Source organism: Mus musculus, chromosome 4 (genome assembly GCF_000001635.26).
Source record: "Mus musculus strain C57BL/6J chromosome 4, GRCm38.p6 C57BL/6J".
In the NCBI taxonomy this organism is placed as follows: domain Eukaryota; kingdom Metazoa; phylum Chordata; class Mammalia; order Rodentia; family Muridae; genus Mus; species Mus musculus.
Genome location: NC_000070.6, coordinates 49227013 through 49246486, shown reverse-complemented (window position 1 = coordinate 49246486; position 19474 = coordinate 49227013). Strand labels below are relative to the sequence as shown.

Sequence of the window (19474 nt, the reverse complement as noted above, 5' to 3'; positions counted from 1 at the left end):
GATGGTTGGCTCCTGAATCACAGACTTTTCCCGTTTTCCTTACGGAGTACCTTCTCCTATTCCTCCTTCCCTCCCTTCAGCGATCATGGCAGTCAGATGATGAAACTTGCAAGAGTTGTGGAGTTGCTGGCTTGGGAGCTGGCCAGTGCAAATCCTTGCTCTTCTGGGGCAGCTGTGTGGGTTTCTCTGCCTTTTCAAAACTCAGTAAAACAGGGAGGATAATTTCTAATGTGGGCAAAGGAAAAATATCAAAATGATATTGGCACTGATACTACCAATGGCCTCCTGCTGAGAAACACTTGGGCCACAGACACTTCCAACTCTTCCCTACAGCTCCTTTTAATGCAGTAGGTGCAGGGTGGAACAGGAAAGGATAGCGAACACAGCAGTATTTACAGTAAAACTAAATGGAAATTCAGAGCAGAGAGTCATGTGAAAGAAAAAGATAAAACTTTCTTTAAAACATGAAGGACAACCCCATAGGAAGACCAGCAGTCTCAACCTGGATACCCTAGATCTCTCAGACACTTAGCCACCAACCCCGTAGCATACACTAGCTGGTACAAGACCCCAACACATAAGAGAAGATGCACCTAACCCTCAAGAGACTTGAGGCTCCAGGGAGTGGGAGGGCTGGTGGGGTGGAGTGCTGAGGACATCTTCTTGGAGACCACGGGTGGGGTTGGAGGGAGGAGGAACGGGATGAGGAACTGCCAGAGGGCAGACATGGAGGGAGACAAGGAATGGGCTGTAAAAAATGATTAAAGATAGTTTAAAACCAAACCAAATCAAACCCCCCAAACCCATTCCTAAAATGGGTGTGGTGTTTTACATTTTTAATTTCCAGCCCTTGTTTAGTAGCACTGACTTCAAAGAGGGCAAGACATGGAACACATTGTAGCCTCCCAAGAGGTACCGGCCAGAATTAAAATAACCCTTGATACTTCTAAATACTAGTTTACAGCAGGCAGCTAAGATGGGCCTCCTAGGACTGAACCACGTAATTAGGTAGCCTTGCCCCCACCAGGACAGGAAACCACAACTGTTCCCACATAGAAAGAACAGAGTAGAACACAAGTTTCCTGTGGTATCTGCCACCCAAGATGAAGGCAGGAGAAAGGAGCAAAGCCATATGTGCCCAGTTCTTTCAATCTTGCTTATCATATAACAGTGTATCTTAGCAGAGCTGCCTATACCCTTATGGATCTTTCTCGGCAAGATTCGAAATAACAAGCATGGGAAATGTGGAAATCCATTGTCTCGACTCACTCTTGCTTTGCAGAATGAATGGGATTTTATAATAATGAAATTTACTAAAAGAAACAACTCTATATCAATAGTCCTTAATGTTTAAACACTGGATCTTGATGAATGCCCTTCTGCTTTTATTCTAGAATTGACTGAATGAGATATGATGATATATTTGGCTTTCCCTTCTCTTTCTTAAATCTTTCAGTAAATTTAATTTGCAGACGTGATTGGATTGGTTCCAGGAGGGGGAGGGGAGAAGTGTGTACGCATCTGTAATGATCTCTGACAGTGTGATGTGGAGCAATAGTTGTTTTTTTTTTTTTATGACAGTAGCCAAAATTACCATAATTAGGGAAAATATCCACATCTTTCTAAACAGCGTTAACTGATTCAAAAGGGACTTAATGAGAAGTTACGAGGGGAAGAACATTTTTGCCATTGACGATTAAACATTAATTAAAGTCAGAAGGCACTAGTCAAATTGTCTTTGGTCTTCAGTCATTTGGCAAGGCACAGAAATTGGAGTCTGTAGAATCTGCTGACGTTGCTGACTGTGACCCTCCAAATGGGTTCTCTAAATTTACAAGCAGTTTCCATGTCTAATTTTACTTCCTGCTAAAGACCTTGATAAGATCATACTGCAGAAATCCAGAGCTGAAGGCTTTTAAATGCAAAGCATTTTAGAATGTGGTATCTTATTTAAATAATCTTTTTTTTTTTTTTTGGTGACAGGTCAGTAAAGGGAATCTTATATGAAATATAGCATGATCCATATTATGAAGAAAAACGTGCAGGGATGATGCCAGAAGAAATGCATCAGGTTATTAGGAACAGATTTTTAAAAAAGAATTGAGTATTGGATGACTCTCCTGCATCTTATGTATCTTCAGTTCATAAACAGGAAAAAAAAAATAAAGTAAGTTTCAACATCCAAAATGTTCTTTATTCTCATGGAAGAAACGATCAGTATCATAAAGTTGTCCCTACTTAGGGTGGTGACATTTTGATTCTGCTGTTGACCCTAGAGTTTGGAAAATGTGATGAAAGGGAAATAAACAAGCACACCTCCCATAGAAATCTTACAGAATATCCAGGGACAGTTTGTTATGTAACCCAGGCTGACCTCCTGCTATAGTGCTATCCTGAAACGCTATATGTTCCAAAGTAGACAAGAGAGTGAGCTAGGATGTGTGTTTTGTCTGTTTGTTTTGTTTTACTTTGTTTTGTCTATGATGTAGGGTGGTCACGTCACATGTTTGCTTTATTTTGCCTATGACATAGGGCAGTCATGTCACGTGTTTATTTTGTCTATGATGTAGTGATGTGGGATGGTCATGTCACCTGTTTGCTTTGGCTCATTTATTTTGACATCGCCCTTTCCAGTTTGCATCCCCTTCCTATCGATCCGCCTCAGCCCACTCACCATCCATAAAATGTAGCTGCCACCTGCCCAGTGACTTTCCACTTTCATACCGATTCACCATTTTATTCTTTTAGAACATGTCAGCCCCCTTTCTGCCCAGAACTTATGATGAGCTCAGTTTGTCTCACTCTTAAATCCCATCTCTTCAGTTTATCCTATCACCAAGAACCCGCTGGAATTCACTGGTAATTTCAACCTCTGTCCAACTATTTTTTGTGTTTACATTTAGTAATTACATGTTATCTTTCCTACTTAGCTTTCTCTCCTCTGTGTTTAACTCCACATTAGTTATTTCATATAATTGGTACTGAAGGGTTTTTTTCCATAATTTAAAACACACATTTTAAAGATGCTAACCACAGCATCTATAACACAACTCCTATACCTAAAGCTCAGGGGACATCTCAGAAGAGGAGACAGAACAGTTTTAAGAGCCAGAAGACCCAGGGGATTGGTAGATATACAGTGTCATATAGACATGACAGGGAAGTTATGCTAATGGAATTGAACAATATGGTTTCCTACACAAGACTTGCATAATGACACTAGCTGACATGCCAACATGAATGAAGAAAATCTCAGAAGGCCTCACCCTGAGATGATGAGCCACAGGGCAATCAACAGCTACTCTCAAAGGGAGAGAATAAGTCTTCTCTCAAAATGATTTCCCCAATAGGTTATCCAATATTAAGTGGTTAGCCTGAAACACGTATACATATGAGCAATACTAAATTCAGACAGAGGAATTGAACCTATTGCCTTCATTTCAAAATTCAATCTTGTGTCTCTGTACTCTCTCTCTCTCTCTCTCTCTCTCTCTCTCTCTCTCTCTCTCTGTGTGTGTGTGTGTGTGTGTGTGTGTGTGTGTCACGGTCAGTTATTTATAGAATAGTTATAGCCAGGTTGGCTTATGTTAGGTCTGAAATGGGACATCTGCACTAAGACATTTGCAGAGTAATTTTTCTCTTATTTTGATTGGTTTTGTCTTAGAATAGTGAGGCATTCCTTGATGCATTTGTGTGAATGTTTGTGAGTGAGTATTCATGTGTGTGCATGTGTTGAGTGTCTGTATCCACACAAAGCCAAGTGCCTCAGCCATACAAGAAGATCACCTTGACTTTGTCAAATTGATGTGAGTTAAAAGTGCAGATAGCAATAATAAGGAAAATATAGTCAATAACTTTTAACTTTGTGCTGGTGCTTTTCATCAGGGCAAAGGAAGAGTGAAGAGGTTTGTAGAAGACAGCTGATTAAACCTCCACATGAGAAGGTGTGGAGCTACTGACCTCCAAATAGCACCGAGACTCTTCTAAGAAATAACCTTGCAAGAAAAGCCTTGGCTCAGACGATGGAGTGAGTTTGTGTGTTTACTGATGTCTTCTGTGTCTGCACCTGGGCTGGTTCCTGGGATTCACTGAGAATAAGGCACAGGCTCCATTCTTAATGATCTATCTAAGTCTAGTACGAATGGCAATTGTATCACAGCAGAGAGTCCAGTGCAGTTTGACATGTGTTTACAAGAGACAGAGTAGTCCAGAGGCATGTCTGGTCAGGAAAGGCATCAGAGGACAAACAGAACTCCATCTCATCACAAACCTGACCCCATCACCAGCAAAGGATTAATTTTGAAGCTGAGTCTTTCTACACTTAGAAAACGGTCTTGTTTTCACTTACTGAAGCAAATGTGATCTCCACACTTGTCATTTAAAAATACAAATAGCACAGGTATAAAACTTGACTACAAAGCAGTATTTTAGAAAAGTCTGATTTCTTTATATTTAAGTCCACTTATCTCTATGGTTGCACCAGAATCACACTTGGCCACAAGAAATCGTTCACAACAGGAATTCTTGGGACTCCCTCATCACAGATGCCTTCAGGGTGCTAGATAGCACTGCAGCACCTGTTGTGGAACTTACAAGTTTCCCTCAGTTCAAAGGCTGTGATGTTTCTATGCTAGGGTAGGGGCACAGACATCTACGAAAGCCCAGAGCCCCGGGGCATGGTCCTGTCTCCTTTGAGGCCCATGGGTTACCATCTTTCTGTTCTTGCCTTTTCATAGATCAGCACTGCCTTTCCCCAATAGGCTAAAATCTCACTCAGTCTGCTTCTCTTCTTTCAGCGCAGCGGGAGTATGTTCCTCATCCTCCTGGTCCTCCCTCAAAGGTGCTCTCCTTCTCTCTGTGCTCCCCAGGCCTCCTGGTAGAAACACTTTTAAGGCAGTGGTTTTCAACCTTCCTTTTCATTGCTACTTCATAGCTGTAATTTCACTACTGTTATGAATCATAATGTAAATATCTGATATGCAGGATATCTGATTTGGGACCCCCCGTGAAGGGCTCATTCAACCATAAATTGAGAACCACTGTTTTAAGGAGTACAAGCTCTCAAAAACTAAGTACCATGTGTGAATGCTTGGGTCTCCCTCTCTCCATAACTTGAGATCCTAGCGTCCAACCTCTCTGAGAGGCAAGCAGGTTATGAGATGCGAGCAACCATGAGTGGTGTCACTGCAAGAGGTCCTAGACTACCATAGAGGGATAGGGTGGTTTAATCTCATCTAACCTCAGTTTCCAGAGATGTGAGACAAGTCAAAGTAATGGGTTGATCCTAAAAGTCCCTCAGCCCAAGGACTGGTAACAGGTTTACTGTAACACAAAAGAGTCTATGTGTTTACCGGGCACCTCAATAATTACCAAACCATTGGCATAGTGATGCTTCATTGCTTGACTAGACAGGCACATATGGAGCATAGAGAAGTAGAAACATCAAGAGTGAATGCTGTGTGTAAGCTAGGAGTGACAGACAGGCTGTGTCCAGAACACGAGACTCCTACAGGCGGCCGTGGATCCTGTTTCGGTCTTCTCTGTATGTTTCCACACTGCATTTAGCTGCACAGGTAATTTCAGTCATTGGGATGGGAAGTTATGGGAATCAGAAGTTTATAGATAAATCCTTGTATAATAGCGGCCTAGAAAATGTTTAAGTTAGCTGTCTGGGATCAGATTGAGAGCACGGCCCTGGTCAGCGAGGTGAGGTCTCTCCTTCATTAACCCTGACTTCTGGGCCTTCTATTTAAGTGATGATTTGGTATGACCAGTGAGAATATTTCAGTCTACAAATGGCCCATAAGAAACATAAAAAATATCATGTGCTCTAAAAGAATTGACTTAATATTTTTTTTTTCTTTCACTTAGGAATGGCATAGAATTCATTCCTTCAAATGACTCCAAATGGCAGAATCCTGGCACATGCTCAGGCCAGACAAGTTAACTCTGGCTTCCCACCCCTGGCATTCTTCTCAACGCTGTCACTAAACCCCAAGTCTATCCTCTGCGTGGTCTCAAGGTGGGGGCGGGGGAGTGCGTGGTCTCAAGGTGGGGGCGGGGGAGGAGTGCCCACAGTGTACTTTCCTAGGGAAGAAATAATACATTCCATCAAAGGCTGGAAGAAGCCTGAGCGACAGCAACTCTGGATTCATTGAGAAGGAAAATGATCTCAAAAGTCACCAAAATGGAAGATTTTAATTACGGTCTTCACTGATCCACCTTAGATGCTTTAAGTGGAATTGTAGAGCCTTTCTTTGTTGATATGGCCCTGGAATGCTTCCTCTTTTTCTCCCTGCCAGATCATTTTAAAGCACAGTTAGTATCGAACTATCAACAAAAGCAAAGACCTTCACTGCCAGACTTGTAAAGAAAATCCCTTTTGCAGAGTTTCTCCGTCCGATTCGGCTTCTTACACGCTCAACTGCCAGAGACTACAGCACAATGGGACTGCCTTACTTGTTCCTCACAAGAGTGGGAGGCAGGAGGGCCTGCCACTTCGGCTTTTCCAAGATGGTTTTAGGCCCATACACAAAGCCGTAGCATCGTTGGTAGAAACAGGAAAGAGACACAGGCATATAGTTCATCTTGTGATATAATTGATCTTGTGAGATGTTTTGTTGAAAATGTAAGAGTTATAGTCTCAGCACCGACTATATTTTTCTTAACAATTATAAAACACTGGTTTAATTAAATCCAGTAACATAAATATTTCATATTCATTTTCTTTACTGACACAACTAAATTGTTTCAGTTTACACCAGAATTACCACTTCCTCCCTTCTCAGAAGACCTGTATCTCAGGACACAGCAAGCTTCTCCAAATCTCCATCTTATAGTCATGCCCTCACACTCTCAGTCAACAGTCTGCCACTGGCTCCTCCTGCTACTGGTCGGTCGGACTAGTGAAGATGTGATATGCTCACGCTTTACTTAGAATTCATCATCTAGGCTAGTGGTCCTCAACCTTCCTAAGGTTGCGACCCTTTAATACAGTTCCTTATGCTGTGTTGACCCCAGCCATAAAATTACCATAAAATTGCTACTTCATAACTGTAATTTTGCTGCTGCTATGAATGGTAATATAAATATCTGTTACACAGGAAATCCCATATGTGTTCCCTGTGGGGTGTCATGACTCATAGGTCGAGAATCTAGGCCCTTGTTACTTGTAGGTGTGAAAGTATAAGATTATATTCTTATACTAGGTAGGGGTCTCTGATAGTTCTGTTCCTTAGATTATACATTATTATTCTACACCAACCAATATACTCCCACATCAATTCAGGGGAAATCTGTCAGGTCACTCCCTCCACACTGCCTCCTTCCCCATGACCTTTGTTTTAGGGTCTGCTGTACTGAGACTAACTCAAATGTCAGAGAGGCAGAAGCACACTTCCCTGCAGGACCATGTTGTAAGCCCTTGTAATATGGGAAATGTGATCCGTAGCCACTATTGCAGAACTCCATGACAGAAATAGGCTCAAGTGAAGAAAACCTCAGGATACTGGGTGGAGAAAGAAGCAAGCAGAATTTCCTGACATTCCTCTGCCCTTAGTATCTCTGAACCCCAGTTACAAACACTTGGCCCTTAGAAAACCCCACCTGAGAACACTTCCACAGGCTATCTGCCAAACAGGTAGATTGTACACAACTGCTCAGTTTCTGTGAGATACCTAGCTGCATATTGTGGATCATGGCAAAGAGATGACTCATTGGCTTCTCCGGCACAGTCCTTCTAAAATTTATGTAAGTTTGAATGGCAAGTATATAGAGATTGATTTGGGTGGAGTATTTTGCTGTTGTTGCAGTTGAGTATAGGTAAAAGCCATATACATTGGCAAAGATGAGAGAAATCCACTTAGAATCTATGGAGTAAGGAATACACAGAGATATTTCATCTTTTCCAGGTAACAGGAATAAGGAAATGCTCCCACTGTTCATTTTGTTTGGATTTTAGCAAAAGCCACGTTCTTGTATATTGATGCACTCCATTCTCCAATGGGAATTTTCCCAGGGCACAGCAGCCTGGGGCAAAACTGACATGCCTTATATGGGACCGTCATGCACACGGCTCAGCGCCCTGATTTCTCAGGTGTTGCATCAATTCCCAAGTTGCTGCTCAGGCTGTGGCTAATTTCTCTGGGGACTTGATGTCACTACCTAACTAAGTCCCATACTGTATATACCCTGCTGAAGAAACTCTTTCATGTTGCAATGTTGCTGATGTTAGTGCTGTTGAAACTGGCTTTCTACATGTGCTCCATGCTACCAGCACTGCGAGGGCATCTGTCATTACACAAAGGCTTTATTTTTCTATCTCTTCCCTTTTCAATTTCTTTATTCCTGGAATAAGGGTTCACACTCTCTGTTATTCAAATACCACTAAGCACATTTGTTGATAATAGATATCCAATAGATGTATACTTATGTTAAATACATATGCTGCAAATGTTACCTTAGGTAGTGTTAAAAAACAGGTTTTAGAGTAAAAGGAGCATCGACTTGCATTCACATTCTGCTTCTTACAGGTGGTTTGACATCGACGTGTCCCTGTATTGCTCTAAATTCCTATGTCATCATTACAGTGGAATATGATGGAAGAAACTATATGTAACTGGCATGAGAGATGGATAATGCTCAAAACCTGTAAGTCTCCCCCCGCCCCCATGCCCCCAACACTTGAAGGATAAAGTCCCTGAGCCACTGGTAGGGTTTCAAGCTGACTCGGCCCCTCAGTGGTGGTGGTGGGGTGTCACTGAGATCCAGAGAAACTCTGTTTTCATGGGGACCACTGGAAGGACTCTCCAACTAAAGTCGGTGGACTATGGATCTTGGTCTGCCACATCTGTCTACTGGGCTGCACCTGGTCACTTCTTAAGGAATTGCCACAATTTTCAAGCAAAGAACAGAAACTGTCTATGGAAGCTCACAGTGACTCAGAAGCAGGTACTGCTAGTGATGAAAATGTCCAAGTAGAGGAGGCATGTGAACTGATACAAAGGCATAGTAACCCTGCCCTACAGCACCCATGCCTGCGTCTCTTGGCATCTTTCCCTTGGCGTCCTTTGAGAAACCACTTCTCTTCATTTTGGGATATATAATCAAAAGGCATTCATCTGCTGACTTAAAGAAAGTGAAAATAAGGGCCCTGCTGAGGAAGCCTGAGGGATTTGGAACCCTGTCAAGCACACACTTGGGTACCTATTGCAATGGATAGCAGTGCAAACCCCAGCAGTACAGTGCTGTTCAGATGGGGATGGAGCATGATAGTGTCCTGGCCTGAAATACCCCTGTATCTTTAACTATCAGGAAGGATTGCAGAGGTGGAAAGGCTGAGATCTTGTCACAAAGGAGCAGAGCAGCTTAATTCCACTGCCCAGCTACTGACCTCTGAAGGCTATGTGCAGCTTTAAACTCCATAAACATGTTTGCATCTGTTGCTCTGTGATGAGGATGTTTGCACATCTCAGCATGGTGGGAAAACTGAACATGGTCTCATGGAGAGTTTTGAGGACAACAGAGAGGAAAGGTAGGACAGATCCACCACTCACCATCTGGCTTTTGGGGGCAGTGACACCTATTTAAAAAGTTGCAGGATACTTTCACATTTAGACATTAAATGACTTTTTTTCTCACAAACTTTCTTGGCACCACATGGCAGCAGTGAACTTGATTTATGTACTTTCTTGCTGTATTTGAGCTCAGTTGCTCAGGGAAGCTCCACAGGCCACGCTCCTCCCTGGTATCCAGCAGTCTATTCACTTGCAGTGAGAATTAAGGATCTGGTTAAGGAAGAGCTTCAAAAACCAAGCTCATATTCCTTGCTCTGGGGGAGAAACTGCACAGAGGAGGAGAGGACCTTCATGGGGGGGGGTGTTTAACAATTATCCTTCCTTCTGCTCATGGCTGACTTCATCAACCAGAGAAGTTGTGTATGCATATCTGATGGAAGCTTTAATTATTGCTGCTCATTACTCTTCGCTGTGATCATTCCCGTTGTCCCTGTGACTCTGCTTAGCCACGGATTTTAAGGCATCTCAGTGTTTCTGTTGGTGAAACAGTAACCTTGTTACCTCTGCCTTAAGAGTTTTGATTTTCTACTTGCTGAGACTGTTGCTGTCTTCATCTTCCCATCTTAAAAGGCAGCTGTTAAAAGTTGCAACTGCCCAAATAACATGTGAAATAAAAATAAACGTAATTCCTCATGATTTTTTGATAAAACAGCAATGCAATCAACAGCAGATACATTTAATATCTGAAAGCACTGTGCTATGTTGTGTGGACTATGCCTCAATTTCACTCTCACAACACAACTAGACAGATAGCACAGTGTTAATTACATCTCTTTCTACAAAAGGTCACTTGTCAGAGTATGGTCCATGAATGAATCTGTGTGAGAAATTTTGAGAACTTAGGAAAACTCCAAAGAAACAAGACAAAAGTCTTATCAGTTTCTCTATAACATGGGCTGTCCTTGGAATGTCCCTCCCAGTTGTAATAAATTAGGATTTTTTTATTCAGATTACCCATCATTTTATTATTATTTAGATAATGGTTCAAGGTATAGGTTGTCCCCATGACTGTATACAACTTAAATTCATATGACCTTAACCTTGCAACTGTATACAACCTGAACTAAAGTGAACTGGGCTCATGTGACCTTGCTTTGCCCTCAGAATGCCCTCAGAATATGAACTGTCTGATGCTCTGAATAAAGTTTGATACTGAGTGAGACTTTACCGTCCCTCATTTTCTTTAGGCTCCACTGTTCCAGGTTCACACTGCCAAAGAGAATAGCAATAAACTTACAGTCTTAGAGAGGTAATAACTTGTCCAGATCATGACAGATGTTACCCAGAATTGAAACTCAGATTGCATTTCAGGGGTAGCCTTTCTGGATCCCTTCAGAACTTGTCTCCATGTCGCTGATAACAGGTTCCTGGCACCATTGCATCTTGCCAAAGCACACAGGACCAAGTGACCATGAATTGAACCCTCTGAAAGTGTGAGTCAAAAGAAATCTTTCTTCCTTTACATGGTGAGGCAGATACTTTAGTTACAGTGATAAAAAATAACTAATGTATGCAATCTTCCTGCATCTGACCCATTTCACCTATACTGGCACTCAAACAGCTCAATAACAAAACATCAAATAACCCAACTAGAAAATAAATTACATATATTATGGTTTCCAATTTGTGTGTTTGTGGTTTTGGGGAAGTTGCTTTCATTTGGTTCGGTACAGTGTTTGTGTGCATGTGTGTGCATGTATATGTGTTTCTCATGCATTTTCTTTTACTTTTTTGATTTTTTGTTTTATTCTTTTTTATCATTTTTCTGTTGTTTTTGTAAAGACAGGGGAAAAGGTGTAGAGTTGGATGGATACAGACATGGGGAAGATCTGGGATTAGATGAGGGAAGGGAATTAGATTAATTAGGAACTAATCAGAATATATTGTATGAAAAAAAAACTAATTCCCAATAAAACCACTTACTACTCTTTTAAAATATTAAATATATATGAAAATAAGCTAGAGATCTGAATACATAAATCTCAAAAGAAACACACATGGCTGTACATGAAAAAAATAAAATCACTAACTACCAAAAAATGCAAATAAAAACCATTGTAACTTATCACCTAACCATGTTAGAATGGTTACCAATAAAAAGGCAAAAAGCCAAAACAACCAACCAACCCCCTCCAAAAAAACTGGAAAAACAAAAACATAAGTATTAGTGAGGTTATGTATAAAGGGGGATTCCTACATACTACCAGTGTTTATATCTAAGCCTTAGCATAGCATAGCCATAGTGACTCAATGCATGTATTTAATTTATATTATATGGCCAATACGAATAAACAAATACGGGCTGGAGAGATGGCTCAGTGGTTAAGAGCACTGACTGCTCTTCTGAAGTCCTGGGTTCAAATCCCAGCAACCATATGGTGTCTCACAAGCATCCATAATGAGATCTGACGCCCTCTTCTGGTGCATCTGAAGACAGCTACAGTGTACTTAGCTATAATAAATAATAAATAAATCTTTTTTTAAAAAAAAATAAACAAATACAGAATTCGAAGGTTAAATAAAAATGAATATTCAAGTGGAGATACTTGTTGAACAACTGTTAGGTGTTTCAACATTCCCTCCATCCAGCTTCTTCCTCAAGAACAGATCTCTCAGTTCTCATCACAGAGACTTCTATTTGCAGTAGATGGTGATTCACACAGACACCCACAACTGGTGAAGGTGCAGAGAATAAGGGATGTTCAGACTTAATGGCTGTTTATATCATATCCTTTCTTCCCAAGGCTCAGGGATCATTGAAAAGGAGGGGTGGAAAGAGGGTAAGAACTAGAGGTGGCGAGATCTTCAAGAAAACTGTTTTCAGAACACAACAGGGTATTTGAACATATGGATTCACAGTGGTTGGGATAGCACACACAAGACCTTAGAAAGCTCAAGCCAAAGTCTCAGCATAAAGAGAGGAGATGGGCATGAAGTCCCACATCTAGTGCAGGAGCTGTTGGTCGTCAACAGCTGCCAGGAGATGGAGAGCTGGTTTTTAAAAGAACGTGACCTCTGGTAAGTCAATCACATTCCAATAAAGGCCACACATCCAAGAGTATATGGCAGCAAAATTTGGCTCAATTAGAATTTTTTTTTAATAACAATACAGAGTTGGACAGGTAAGGAAGTGGAGTAGATCTGGGAGGAGTTGGGGTAGTGGAATGAATATGACAAAAATTTTTCCAAAAATCAATAAAAAAGAATTTTAACATAATCTATCTCGGCATCAAACCAACTTCCTGTCACATGATCATGAAGTTCACACTGTCCACACAGCAAAACAATTATTGTTTGTAGCCTTACCTTAAAAGCTAGTATAATATAATATATATGTGTTATAATATATTACACATATTATATTACATATGCTTAAGTTTACATCATATACTATGTTGTATATACACACACACATGTATTTAAGTTTACATTATATTATATAATATATATATATATAAAACAATTGAAGTTACACCAATTGAGATACAACTATGTAACTAACCCCCAGTGCTAAGCATGGGAAAGCTCCTTTTGAGTTGCTGGTCAGGGGGACCTAAGAGACAAACTCCCCAAACAATACAAGCTATGGAAATTGCCCTTGCTACTTTCCAGGAAGGAAATAAGATCCTTCTGCTGTAGACAACACACACTTCAGACACTGGGTTTGAGCGCCCTGTGTCTGACCTGGAAGCCTCCTCACTGAGGGCTCTCGTAGTTTGAAAGGAGTTATGCAATCTGCCAACAGTCGCTGCATTTGTTTCCTGGGAGTTACTAACAAGCAACTAATTAAATTTGAAGCCTAATGACACAAAAATGTCCACAGACTACCTATTCTTGAGTACTTTCAATTAAAAATACTTTATAACTATATAAAAATTTGAGCTTCAGATCAGTGTTAAAGTACTTACCACTAGCATTTTATTTCATTACATAGTCCATATATGTGTGTGTGTGTGTATGCATGCATGCACAGAGAGCAGAACTCTAAAGTACTACTGAGACATAGCAAAGCCGGGATATGTTAGCTGGGTCAGGGCACACTGGCTGTATAATGATACGCTCACGCCCCTTGAATTACAAGGAGCTATTCACAAGCGCCCCAGGATAAAAGTGTCCTCTATGGCAGGTCAAAATGTAATTTTCCTCAGCATCCCTACAGAATAGTATGATTGATTCCTGAATGGACTCGAACAAAAATATTTCTAATCTAATCCTTAGCCTTCAGTGACAGCAACCCTTAAGCCCCCTTTCACAAGATCTACATTGTCACCCCATCCATCTCCTTACTCATTCTTCTTCTGGCATCCTCACGGGGCAGTCAAGAGTGAACAAAGTACATTTTTCCCCCCAGAGATGAGAACTGTAGACAAACACTGCTGTACAGCCTGGGCCACGCTTCTTGCTCTGTGAGCATGGAGAATCTTAAGATTGCAGTCTGAGATACAATTCAGATGGAATAAATTACTCACTACAAATTATCGCATACTCTTCTCTTTCAGCATTTACCCTGTGGTTAATACTGAAACAATAGCACATTTGCATTTGAAGTGCTCATAATTAATTTTCTCTCAATTTCCTTCTCAGTGTCTTTGTGTTCAGCGGAATGTTGGCTTTAGAAGTTGATTGGCAGGGTGAAGCAACAGAAGAATTGTGAAAACAAATTGCGACCTACATGCGATTAGGTAGGAACTGATAGAGTATTCTCTGTGCAAAATGCTAAGTACATCACTAAGACCCAGGTAGTATAGGGCCCATAATGATTGGTTTAAATAATGGGCATAGAGCCTTACAAATACTCATGCATAAACCATGCCTTTCTTTCTGTAAGTTTGGTAATAAAGCGAAAAGATGAAGTCTGTTATCCTGCACATCTATCAGTTTCACATCAATTTTAGGATTTTCAGTGTGTATATGTATCCAAATCAAACAGCCTTGTGTTGAATTTGCTACATGGTTCTTAAAAGTATTGGTAAAGTTTGCACCTATTTCAGAATATTTGACACATTTTGTTGTGTTCAGGCAACCTTATGATTCATTGGTATTAATCAAAGGCTTCAAAGTTTGAGATGTGCATAAAATGGCTAACTGCTCTAAAAATTTGGGCCTTCTGTAGAAAAGTGAAATTAGCATTATAAGTGTGGTCAAGTAGGGTTAAGGAAAAAAAAAGATGTATGGGGCCCGGGTTGGGGAGATGGATTCATTGGTAAAGTACTTGCTGCAGAAGTATGAGAACCTGAGTTCAGTTCCTCTGTTGGAAGCTGGATGTGTCCACCATGCCTAGGATCCCTACAGTAGTGAGATGGAAACAAGAGGATCTGGGGGCTTGTTGGGCAGCCAATCTAGTTAAATTGGTGAGCTCCAGCTTCAATAAGAGATCCTGTCCCAAAAATAGGATGGATGATAATTGAGGAAGGCATTTGACATTGACTTCTGGTACACACACACACACACACACACACACACAGAGAGAGAGAGAGAGAGAGAGAGAGAGAGAGAGAGAGAGAGAGAGATACACAAAATCCAGAGAAGTGGGGTTTACTCTGGAGCAGGGATCAAGCAATCTCTCGTACAGGGAAGAATAGGCATGATCGGAATTGTAACTCGTGAGGCAGCTACTCCTACCAGGGTACAGAGTGAACATGGTTGCTATTTGTGGCTTACACAGTCCTTATTTTGTGAATACTAAGATGAACACTCAGAGTGGTCTTCTTTTATGTTTTAATCTACCACAGACACAGAAAGGCCCTTTTTATTTTTTTTATTACATCATCTATGAAACTGTGTATATAAGAGGCTGCCAAGGCCCAGTGTTAGTCCCAGATCCATGGACCTTTATATGTTAATGCTTTTTCTTCTGAATTGGGTAAGTGATCTGTTGTAAAATATCCAGTCATTTGAGGGGCTGGAGAGATGGCTCAGCGGTTAAGAGCACTGACTGCTCTTCTGGAGGTCCTGAGTTCAAGTCCCAGCAGCCACATGGTGGCTCATAACCATCTGTAATGAGATCTGATGCCCTCTTCTGGTGTGTCTGAAGACAGCTGCAGTGTACATAAATAAATAAATAAATAAATAAATAAATAAATAAATAAATAAATAAATCTTTTAAAAAAATCATCATTTGAATTCTGAAACTAACCAGAGATCCATAAAAACATTATTATAATTCTGGTAGGAGATACAATTAAATTAAACTTAAATTTTAAAAAAAAATGGAAAGATGCCAACCTCCACAGGGGTAACATGTAGACTGCATTCTTCATTCAAAGTCTAGATGCTAAATGTCTATTTTTCCTGTTTGTTTGTTTGTTTTTGTTGTAGGGTCTCACATTGGCTTGAATTCACTCTGTGTAGCTTAGGCTATTCACCAACTCAAATCTTCCATCATTAACCTCCTGAGTGCAGGAGCCACCATGCCTGGCTGGAAAATGTTGTGAACAAAACTGACCCCACAGACATAGTTCATTACATTCATGATACAAGACTCCTGGAGAAAATTTTGATTGCAAACTATAAATTCTTTTATAATCAAAGTCCATTACAAAGAATGAGAGAAAGATAGCAAGTGCTCCCTAAAAGGACTCAAGAGAGTGTTTTAGGGAAGCAGACATGCAGCCTTACCTTTCTAGGCTTCTCACAATGACTGGTCATGGGCTGGGTATATATGCTATTGGTAGAGGGTTTGCCTAACATCCAGGAGGCCCTGGTTCAATACTTAGTACCGCAAACATAGAAATGATTAAGGAATTAATAAACACATAATGGCTAACTGGTTTCCACAAAATCCTCAGAGTCCAGCAACTGAAGTGAGGGTACTCAGTCGTCTTTGGGCTGCCTGAGCCCTGTAGCTGCTGGGCCTCCTGACATTAAGAATTTGGAAGTCATCGAATTGCCCCTGATATTATCAGTACGTGTACATGCATCTATTGTATGATCCCTATAGTGCTCTGAAGCAGCAGCTGAGATTGTGTTACTTCCTGTGAAATGTGTGCAAATTATACATCACTGCCTCAGAGCCAAAATATTTTTATTTGTGATGGAATGGCATTGTATATTCAACTGAAATATTAACCATTGTGTGTGGTATCAGAAAGTCTGATGACCCCAATTTAAAGCAATTGTTAAGAAAAAAAATGTATTAAATTTTTGGTTTTATAATCCTAAGAAGAATTCTGCATTTTAGGGAAATGTAAAGGTGAATAGGGTTGTGCACACCTATCAGCACAGCACTTGAGAGACAGAGGCAAGACAATCACCACAACTCTTGTCTACATAGAGAGTACCAGGGCAATGAGGGCTATCTATCAAAACCCTGCTGCAAACCAAGCAACCTGATGGATTGGTCAAGGCAGTTATAAAAGCAATCCCTACTTCTCGGATGCGTTGCTCATTATTTACATCTCAGGCACCATTGCTCCTGGACTAAGTTCTCAATTAACAATCAATGACAATGGAAGTGTCTGCAGGAATCACCATTACTCTTAAAGACAGAGAAACAATGAGATGAGCAAGGGTATAGCCTGGGGTGACAGCAGAAATGCTATGTTTAAGGTTTCTCAATGGATAAATTGTTCATGCTTGTAATAATTCACTGCAATAACTAACTCACCAAAAATTACATATAACTAGAATGGCCCAATCCTTTATATTCATTGAATGTGGAAATCAAATACTCTGACTACTAAGAAAACTGCATTGTCAACTGTAAAATGTATATCACCCTTTGTGTCATGTGCATCTCCACCGTCTGGACCCAACAGCTGCTCTGGGTAAAAATGTTGACCCTATCTTTCTGATGTACAGGCAGTGGAAAGGATATTGTTTGAAGAGGAGATACAGGCTGGACAATAGCTTAGTCTGTAAAGTACTTGTTTGTGCTCTCCCCCAGCCTTGAGCAGGCTGGCTCAGACCTGGCTTGCCACAGCCCCCTAGCCCACCTAGGGTGGAGTCTTCCAACCTAGGTAAAGTCTATTGTTCTGCCACATCTGCGGTTTCCTCCGAGATGCCACAACCTGGTTAGAGGCTGAACCTGTTCTCCTGAAGTGGTGGGGGAATGGGCTTCCCCCCTTTTAAGTTCAGACTCAAAAGATAAACTTTGGCCCTTGATCAGTAACTTGTCTTGGTCTCTTTCTTCTTTCATTCTTTCTCTCATACAGCCCCAGCCTTCCTCTCGGGAACCCAGTTCATGTAGCCACTGGTGGCTACACTTGCTTCATAAGGATGAGGGGTCAAGTTGAATTCACAGGATCTACATTAAAAACACCAGGAGTGATGCTGCATATTTATAATTCCAGGACATGGCAGATAGAGATGAGTAGACCTCTGGGACTGGCTAGCCAGCCAGCCCTGTCTCCTGTTGTTTCAGGCCTGAGAAAATACTCTGTCTCAAAAATCAAAAAGGATAATTGTCCCTCTAGCTTCTACATATACATGCACAATACAGTCATTGACCTCCCAAAACACACATGCACCCATACACATGAACACTCACAAGGACATGCACACACACACACACACACACACACACACACACACACACACACAAAAGGGAAGACATTCAGACTGTTAGCACAGCCTTTAAGGGATGGTTCCACTTTTGTTAATGTGAAGAGCACCAATTTCAACCAATTAGAACTTGTGTGGACACTTAGAAAACCTCTTTAAAGGCTCCATTAGAATTTCTAATGTCTTTTTTTCTGAGTAGTATGGAAAAATGCTTAGTGGAATTACCTTTACAAAAGAATTAATTTATTGTACCCTGAGGATGTTATATTTGGTGATTTAGCAGAATGAATCTGAACTAATAAAGTACATTTACGGAGGCTAAGGAAATTTTCTAGTAGAGAGCTACTTAGTCACTTGGAACAAATGAAAGTGGAGGTCTAAAGATTAAAGAATAGCTGTAATGTTTAAAAGCTGTTATTGTGTCTATAGAAAGATCGCTCAACAGCGACTGAAATATGAAGCAGTGTTCCTGGGTCAACAAAACCCACAAACCTCTACAGTATGCTTATGACACAAAAATCTAATAAAGCAACTGAGCAGAGAGCTCAGGTTCCAGGAAAAAGTTCAGACAGGAGAGCAGAACACACAGTGTTTCAGAAACCTCTTCAGGACTTCAAGCATCTTACCTCACTTCTTCAGATGCGCATCCTTGCGGTTCAGTTCATGCAATGGACTATATTTGAAAAATTGACTTTCTAGGAAGTTGATCAGCAGGCTGGGGACATGGGCCCTGAGATCATACTTGCTTTGTGTGTACCTGGTATTGTGCAACCAATGAAACATTCCATTTGTTCTTATCTTCAGGGGCTGCGAATAGACCTCAGTAGCAAAGTGATAGCCTAGTGTTACGTATTGTGTTCAATATTTTTCAACACTGGAGTTTGGTTGGTAGGGGTGGTAGAGGGTAGGGGGATAACAAAAGGAAGGGAGGAAAGAAGGAATGGAGGAAGGAAGGGAGGGAAAGAGGGAGGGAAGGAGGGAGAGAAGAGGGAGGGAGGGAGGAAGGAAGGGAGGGAGGGAGGAAGGAAGGGAGGGAGGGAGGGAGGGAGGGAGGGAGGGAGGGAGGGAGGGAGGGAGGGAGGGAGGGAAAAAGGAAGGAAGGAAGGAAGGAAGGAAGGAAGGAAGGAAGGAAGGAAGGAAGGAAGGAAGGAAGGAAGAAATGCAGATTCAGAAATCATTATGTATTGGTAGGTTTTAGGCCCCTTTAAATACAGGTCACCTTTGAGGAATAGTTTCACTTCTGTAAATCCTGTGTTACTAAGACTTGAATGTGCGCATGCCAGAATAGCCAGAGACTAGTGTTAGATTTTAGGTACACTACCCCTCCATGACTGTCTTACCTTTTCTGACTGTTGGTTGAAATCCTCTTCTAGAAGACCATGCACATTTTTGTTTTA

The 19474-nt window shown here is 41.1% G+C and overlaps 1 protein-coding gene and 1 long non-coding RNA gene across 7 annotated transcripts in view; one reads left to right on the top strand and one right to left on the bottom strand.

Annotated features, from left to right (window-relative positions):
- The window catches only part of Plppr1 (phospholipid phosphatase related 1), a 280800-nt gene that overhangs the window by 93775 nt on the left and 167551 nt on the right, over positions 1-19474 (bottom strand). The window lies entirely within an intron of this gene.
- Positions 890-18666, top strand: Gm32657. Of its 3 annotated transcripts, none has more exons than XR_003955402.1 (4): positions 890-4027; positions 5872-6022; positions 8532-8649; positions 10887-11044. It is a non-coding gene; the product is annotated as a predicted gene, 32657 (long non-coding RNA). The 3 variants fall into 3 exon arrangements; XR_003955401.1 differs by having other exon boundaries at positions 8532-9532; XR_390555.4 differs by having other exon boundaries at positions 8532-18666.